Raw genomic sequence first — 8,417 nt, 5'->3', positions numbered from 1 at the left:
GGCACACGACCATAGAATTCATTGAAGCCAATACATCCATCAAGACACAGCAAAAAGAATCCCCCCCATGCAGGAACATAACTGGTCCATGTCCATAGTTCTTCAAAAAGCTGCACACGTGCCACAGCTCGCCACACCATTTGTCATAAGGAGAAATGCATATACTGGCATTCCAAAGCTAATGACTCCTGAAGTACCAGGCATCAACAAATACAAACCTATTGCATGAAGAAAATAAAATGGTTTAAAATGGTTAGAAAAATAAAACCTCCACAAAAAAAAAGAGGAATATGACCTTTAGAAAATTTGGTGTACAGTGAATTTTAAACAAATGGAAAATACATAGTATCTGAAATCTGCATCAAATGAATGTAGATACAGTACATCCAATTTTCTAAATGAAAAATTATAAGAAAAGGAATTAAGAAATCATTTGCTTGCTATTTTACAATCAATGTCAAGATGTAATGTTGAATTCAATTTACAGGTGGAATGAAATGGAAAATAGAATTTTGGCCCAAGGTCATTAAGCGCTGGTAATTACAGATACAGGGTAAATATAGTTTCTGTATCTAATGTAGTTTTGACCATCTGACAGAGGAAACATTAATAATCTACAATGATACCATACAAATGACATAATGAACTTAAAATATGCAAATCATAATATATATAATTAATTGTTACCTACTATTAAGTTAGCATACATCTTTGTGCCTCAGCATTTAAAAATGATATTGTTAAGATACAATAAAGTGTTCATACTTACTGGCAGATATATATATAGCTGTATCTCTGAAGTCCGACAGAATTTCTAAAACTTACGACACACGTAATGGGAGTTGGGTTGTTAGTACCCATTCCCGCCGCTGGAGGCGGGTATCAGGAACCATTCCCATTTTCTATCAGATTTCTATCTCCACTGTCTCTGAGGGAGGTGGGTGGGTACTAAAAATATATATATCTGCCAGGTAAGTATGAACAAACTTTGTTGTATCTTAACAATATCATTTTGTTCATGAAACTTACCTGTCAGATATATATATAGCTGAATCCCACCTTTGGCGGTGGGGAGAGACAGAAAAAGGATTTTAGGAAACATATAAAATGTAGATGATTGACATCTTGGTTCCTTACCTGTTAGCATAGCTGACTTCGTGATTACTGTCACCCCAAGCCTGCTTCTGCTTCACTAGAGTTGGTGCGCTCTAGATGATCTGTCAACGGGGACGGGACCACAATGTGACTAGACCATGACCATACTTCTGAGGGCAACGAGGCAAAAACCACCACCTAAGTTAGCCTAACAACAAACTCCCCATATACCAAAGGCTAAAGGAAGGGACGACCGTACTCGGCAGCCGACCCTACAACCATAAACATACAAATATTAAAAACTCACCTACCCTTTTCTATGGGAAAAGGATGAGTGCTACCTCCTGCCCCCAAAAAAATAGTGTCTGCGGCGACGTATGGCCCAAGAGAGTAACAGTTTTCATAGGTCGTTCACACCACCCGATAGGTAGTGCGAGGCGAACACTGAGTTACTCCTCCAAAAAGTAGCACTTAATTAAAATGTCTTTAAGAGCCATGTTTTTCTGAAAGGCTATTTGAGGTCGAAATAGCCCTTACTTTTCGTGCACATTAACTTTTAGCAGCTTAAAGTCGCTGTCTTTGCAAGAAGAGTGCGCTCTTTAATGGTGTTTCTTAAAAAGAATGCCAGTGCATTCTTGGACATGGGCATGTTTGGTCTCTTGACCGAACACCATAAGTTCTCCGCAGAACCTCGACAATCCTTCGTTCTACGAAGATATTCTCTAAGAGCCCTAACAGGACACGGATCTTTCTGGCTCTTGACCAATGATCTCTGCCATACCCTTGATCTCGAACGTTTTAGGCCACGGATTGGAAGGGTTTTCGTTTTTGGCCAGTCAGAAACGACATACCCAAAGAGCAGACCGCATTATGCCCTTTGAAGCCAACGTGTTTGCTGATAGCCTGTATTTCGCTAACTCTCTTTCGCCGTCGCCAGAGCAGTTAGGAATACAGTTTTCTTCGTCAAATCTCTTAGAGACGAAGAGGAAAGAGGTTCAAAGCGATTTGACATCAAATATTTGAGGACCACATCCAGGTTCCACGAAGGTAACTTCGGTAGCGGTACCTTGGTCGTCTCGAAAGATCTCAATAGATCATGGAGATCCTTGTTATTAGCGAGGTCAAGACCTCTATGGCGAAAAAAAACTACAGATAAGACGCTTCTGTAGCCTTAATGGTTGACACTGCCAGCGTTCAGATCTTGTTTAAGATAAAGCAAGAAGTCGGCGATTTGACTCACAGAGGTAGTGGTAGAGGAAACTCCTTTTCTCTTACACCAACTTCTAAAGGCTGCCCACTTCGATTGGTAAACCGCGATTGATGATGGTCTCTCGCGATGGCGATAGCTTTAGCCACTGATTTTGAAAAACCTCTCGCTCTGGCCAACTTTTGGATAGTCCTGAACGCAAGTCAGACTCAGAGCGGAGAGGTTTTTGTGGTACCTCTCGAAGTGCTGGGGTTAGAGTAGATCTCTCCTTAACGGAAGAGATCTCGGATAATCCACTAGGTAGAACATCACCTCTGTGAACCAGATCGCTGCGGGCCAAAGGGGGCGATTAAAGTCAACCTCGTCCCCTCCGATGCTGCGAAATTTTCTCATCACCTCCTCCCCCAGGATCTTGAAGGGGGGAAAAGCGTAGAGACCCAGGCCCGTCCAATCCCATAGAAGGGCGTCTACTGCTATGCTCCCGGATCGAGAAACGGGGAGCAATACAGGGGAAGTCTCGCCGTCCTTGACATTGCAAAGTGTCCACTAAGGGACATCCCCAAAGACCCCACAGCTCCTTGGCATACGTCTTGATTGAGGGTCCACTCTGTCGGCAATAACTGTCCTTGTCAACTGAGGAGATCTGCCCGGACGGATTCTTTCTCGACTCCGGCAATGAACCATTGTCAATATTGTGACTTCTCTCTCCTTTGCCCAAAGTAGAATCTCTTTCGCTAAAGCGAACAGGAGCGAGAGTGTGTTCCTCCTTGTTTCTTCAAGTATGCCAGGGCTGTGGTGTTGTCCGAGTTGACTTGAACTACACGACGGGAGACTTTGTTCTGGAAGAACTGGAGAGCTAATTGAACCGATGCCAGCTCTTTGAAGTTGATATGCCAGGTTACCTGTTCCCCTCTCCAGGTACCTGACACTTCCTCCCCCCCGCCCCCCCTAGAGTTGCTCCCCACTCCCCGTGGATGACGCGTCGGAGAACAACACTAGGGTCGGGGTTCTGAAGCTTGAGGGATATGCCCTCTGACAGCTTCCACGGATCGAGCCACCATCTTAGATGGTTCTTCACCTCTTCCGAGATGCTTAACTTCATGTCGAAGTTGTCCTTTTCTGTCCAGCTGTCGACAGAAAGAACTGAAGAGGTCGGAGGTGTAGCTCACCCCCAGGGAAACAAACTTCTCCAGCGAGGAAATGGTCCCCAGCAGACTCATCCATTCCCTCACCGAGCATGATCCTTCCTAGAAAGGCTGACACTTTTTCTATTGCCTTGTTGCTGACGTTCCTGGGACGGAAAAGCCCGAAATGCCACTGAATCCATCTGAATCCCCAGATACAGATGGACTGTGTTGGGGTCAGATGTGACTTTTCGAAGTTTACCAGAAGTCCCAGGGACGCAGCTAAAGACAGAGTCGTTTGCAAGTCCTTCAGGCACCGGGTCTGCGAGGAGGCTCCGTATGAGCCAGTCGTCCGATAGAGCGAGATTCTGATGTTGGAAAGATGGAGCCACCTCGCCACGTTCTTCATTAAGATGGTGAAGATAAAATGGGGCCGTACTCAGTCCGAAACAAAGAGCCCTGAATTGAAAGACCTTCCCTTTCAGTACGAACCGAAGGTACTTCATCGATTGGGATGTATCGGGACGTGAAAGTAGGCGTCCTGGAGAGGTCGAGTGATACCATCCAATCTCAGGTCTTAAGGCCCCCAGAACTGACTGAGGAGTCTCCATCTTGAACCTCTGCTTTTCTATATAGAGGTTTAGACGACTTACATCCAAGACCGGCCGCCACCCTCCCGATTGTTTCGGTACAAAGAAACAATCTGTTGTAAAATCCTGGTGTTGCCAGGTCTAAAACCTGTTCCACTGCTCGTTTCTCGAGCATCTGCTCGAGCAGGTCGAAAAGTATCTTTCGCTTTGTTTGAGGATACGATGGGGACAAGTCCCTGGGAGTGGAAGTCAACGGGGGTCGGCTTTATGAAAGGTATCTTGTAAACCCTTCTCTATGAAGTCGAGAGACCAGGTGTCTGCCTCTCTTTCTCTCCAGGCTTCTGCAAACAACTGCAGCCTGGCTCCTACCGGTGGCTGAAGGCACGATCTCTCACTTCTTGCCCCTAGACTTGGAAGGGGCTCTACCTCTAGGAAGGCTTCTTCCTCGAGGAGACGATCTAGCGGAAGTCCCTCCACGAAAGGGCTTCTGCTTTCTAAACGGTTGGGCTCCTGAAGACGTTGAAGGCCAGCCGGCGGAACGTCTCGAAGACTGAGCCAGCAGGTCTTGCGTGGCTTTCTTTTGCAGACTAACTGCCAGATCCTTCACCATAGCTTGGGGGAAGAGATGACTCGAGAAGGGAGCATACAAAAGTTCTGTCCTCTGTGCGGGAGAGACAGACTTAGCCGCAAAGTTGCAATAAAGCGACCTTTTCTTAAGCACCCCTGCTGAAAAATGAGATGCTAACTCCTCTGAGCCATCCCTGACAGCCTTGTCCATGCATGACAATACACTGGACAGCTCCCCCAAGCTGATCGAGTCTGGCTTACGAGACTGGTTGTCTAAAGCTCCAAGACACCAGTCTAAGAAGTTGAAGACCTCTAAGGACCTAAACAGTCCCTTCAAAAGATGGTCCAGTTCGGAAGTCGTCCATGACACTTTAGCTGAGGCTAAAAGGGCCCTCCTTGAGGCATCAACCATGCTGGCGAAATCACCTTGAGCAGACGTAGGAACCTTCAATCCTAATTCTTCGCCTGTCTCATACCACATCCCTGCCTTACCGCTAAGTCTAGACGGAGGCAGGGCAAAAGTAGTCCTTCCCTTTGCTTTTCCTAGACTCCATCCAGGCGTTAACCTTCCGGAAAGCTCTTTCTAGTAGATAACGACGTCTTCATCTTCACGAAACCTGGAGTCTTGCTTGTCTTCGACGACGAAAAACTGAGAAGGAGGAGAAGGAGGAGCAGCAGGCTGGAAAGTATCCCCAAACGAATCACGAAGTAGCCGCGCCAAAACTTGGTAATCTGACGAAGCAGACGTAGCAGGTTGTTCTTCATCAACATCCTCAGAAGAACCGCTAAGTTCTCCTTCTTCCCTACCCGAGTGCAAATCCGAAGGAAGAGGCAGAAGTCCTTTAGCTCCAAGTCTCCTATCCGAACGATGAAGAGAAGAAGAGGGTAACGGATCCTTAACAGTCACAGGATCAGGAATCACCTTTAGAGGCGAACGTGAAGAAGAAATAAGACGTGAAGCGTCAGCCAAAGCCTCGGGAACAACATCCGAGTGACAGCGAACTTCCACATTCGCGTCCACAGAGCTCTTACTACAACGTCTACGAGCGTCCATCTGAGCGTCCAACCTAGCGTCCTCTCGAGCGTCCAAATCAGCGTCCGACCGAGCGTCCAAAGGAGCGTCCATCGTAGAGACTCTTCTAACGTCCCGCGAAGCGTCCTTGACGTAACGTCCCGTGAAGAAACTTGATCAACTGCCCGACTAGCGTATCGTTGAGCGTCAACACTGTCATGTCGAAGAGGGGCAGAACGCATAGAAGTCCGTCCGACAGCTACAAAACTCGTCGTCAGCAGAAGCGTCGAAGTCGGAACGCCGAGCGTCCTCTCTACGGGAAGAGAGAGGAGCATGTAGAGATCTCTCTCTAACCTGGCGTCTAACGTCACCTCTAGACGAACCCTGGGGAGCAAAACGAAGTCTAGAGGGCGAAATATCAGGAGACGGGGACGAAAGAGGAGCCGTTGGAGAAGACTGCCTAGTTCTCTTGATAGGAAGTCTATCGTCTTTCCTGCGACGAGGAACCGTCTCCTTCTGCTTCAGTAAAGCGTCCAGTTGCCGTTGCATAGCAATGATGATCTCCGTCTGAGATGTCTCCTTACGCGGAGACGAGCTGCGCTTGTGAGAAGGAGAGGGGCGAGGGGACGCCTTCTTCCTTCTCCCAGGAACAGCCTTGGCTCTAGAGCGACTGGGGCGCTCGCGGGCGTCATCATCGGATGACGTCCTAGACTTCTTCTGGGGCGGAAAGCTACGCTTTCCGGAGAAGAATGCCTCTCAGACAAAGCATGATGTGAAGCGTCAAGATCTTGAAGAGTCCTCTTCAAAAGGTCGCGAATCCGAACGAGATTCCCACCCCTTGCGCGGGGAGGACGCGTCGGAAGACGAGAACAATCCTTTAGGATACGTGCTCGAGCACGCTCCTTAGCAGCCTGGGAAGCGTCCACAGAACTGCTGAAGGGACGTCAGATCGGTGGAGGTTCCCCGTAACCTCCTTCGGCCTTCGACATGCCCTCTCCCTGAGTCCTGGGAGTCCGGCAGAGGTCCCAGCCTAGAGGCGCTATAGGGCCGATCTGACGCCCCCTCCACTTCACTAGGGGCACTATCACTGCACTTATTTTTGCCTGTTTTCAAGGGCAAGCACTTTAGATTTAAGCGTCTTCAATGAATCCAGGATAAGCGAAAGGGCATTACCTTCCGCAGACACCACTTGAGGGCCCGAAGGCAACACTACGGGGTTAGGAGACAAAATCTAAAGGAGGGTTAGAAGGGATACATTAAGACCCTGTCTGCTACCCGACTTACTCCTGGAGGAAGACTCCTGATCCTATCACGTTCTAACTTATTTACGTAGGATTCATACGTCTTCCATTGTAAATCATCCAAGCTTTCACACTCATTACAGCGCAAATCATATTTACACTCTTGCCCCCTACACCCTTTACACAATGTGTGAGGATCAACTAAGGCTTTAGGTAGCCTAACCTTGCATTCCACTTTCGAACACACCCTGGCGCTAGCCGAACTACATCCAGACATATTTAAGGAAAAAATTCTAAGCCAAATTCAAAACAGTCCAAAGTCACGTATGCCAAGCTATCGATCCAATCAAAAAACCAAAAAGTCAAGAGGATACTCAAGCAATGAAAGTTTTCCAAAATCCTGAGGCGGAGGTGTGTAAAACAGATGTTTACGACACCGGCGACAGAAGAAATCTGATAGAAATGGGAATGGTTCCTGATACCCGCCTCCCAGACGGCGAATGGGTACTAACCACCCAACTCCCACTACGTGTGTCGTAAGTTTTAGAAATTCTGTCGGACTTCAGAGAATACAGCTATATATATATCTGACAGGTAAGTTTCATGAACAAATAAAGTATAATGCTTGGCTGACTTATATGGACTGTCTGTAATCACCTGTTTCCCCACCAGGTGGAATTAGAATGTTTACATTTTGGTCAAAATTTGTAATGACCTCCTATTATGACGTGGGGAGGGTGGGTGAGTTTCCAGTAGATATCTAAATACAGTAATTTGAGAAAAATTGCCATTATTTTGGATAAATCTTACCTACTGTTAAAGTTACTGACTAACACAGACTGAAAATGGAGGATTAGTGCAGCCAGAGAGGCATTTGCTCAGCCAAGCAAAACTAAAAGCTTTTTTTAAAAGGGTTAAAAAAGCTTAGCAGTCTTGCCTTGTATGGTGCAAGGACCTTGCAGTGAGAATTGTCCGAGTATGATTACAGGGAAAAAAAAAATAAAGGACTCTTATCTCACAGAATATAGTGACTCGTGTGCCAAGAGTAAAAGATCCATACCCTACAGTCCAAAACTACAGATAATGACTACCTCCTGATATGAAGGTGCATTCCTATTCACTATGTACTCCCCAAACTTAACACAGGGATTTCCAAATAACCCAAAGGTCAGAGAGAAAGGAAGGTTCTCTTTTATTTTGGTTAAGAAATTAGTCTCTGCTGTGATGATAGGACTTCAGGCTTTACTGAGGTTGATGGCCATTGAGCTGTGTTGCTAACCTACTCTAACAAAGCTTTTTAGGGAATTTAAAAGACGTGCTCAAATCATGGAAGTTATGGTTTTGCTTTCAAACGATGGCAAATGATCGCGATTCGACTCCACATGTGCTTACTTGATTAAAGAACATTGAAAAAAAGACATAGCATTCTTGAACATTGGAGTGTTTGGTATCTTCACGCCTGAAAAATAAATTCTCAACTCCTCTTCAAGGACTAAGTCCTTCTAGATAAATCCTTAGTCCATAGATGGACATAACAAGAGCTTCCTCTTCATTGCCTATTAAAACATTCAATGATGTAGT

At 46.3% G+C, this 8,417-nt stretch overlaps 1 pseudogene; it reads right to left on the bottom strand.

Annotated features, from left to right (window-relative positions):
- LOC135206544 (lysoplasmalogenase TMEM86A-like) overlaps positions 1-8,417 on the bottom strand; it is a 153,668-nt pseudogene that overhangs the window by 2,169 nt on the left and 143,082 nt on the right.

This window comes from Macrobrachium nipponense, chromosome 31, assembly GCF_015104395.2.
Source record: "Macrobrachium nipponense isolate FS-2020 chromosome 31, ASM1510439v2, whole genome shotgun sequence".
Classification (NCBI taxonomy): Eukaryota; Metazoa; Arthropoda; class Malacostraca; order Decapoda; family Palaemonidae; genus Macrobrachium; species Macrobrachium nipponense.
Note: the sequence above shows the minus strand (reverse complement) of the source record. Positions and strands in the feature narration are given on the sequence as shown.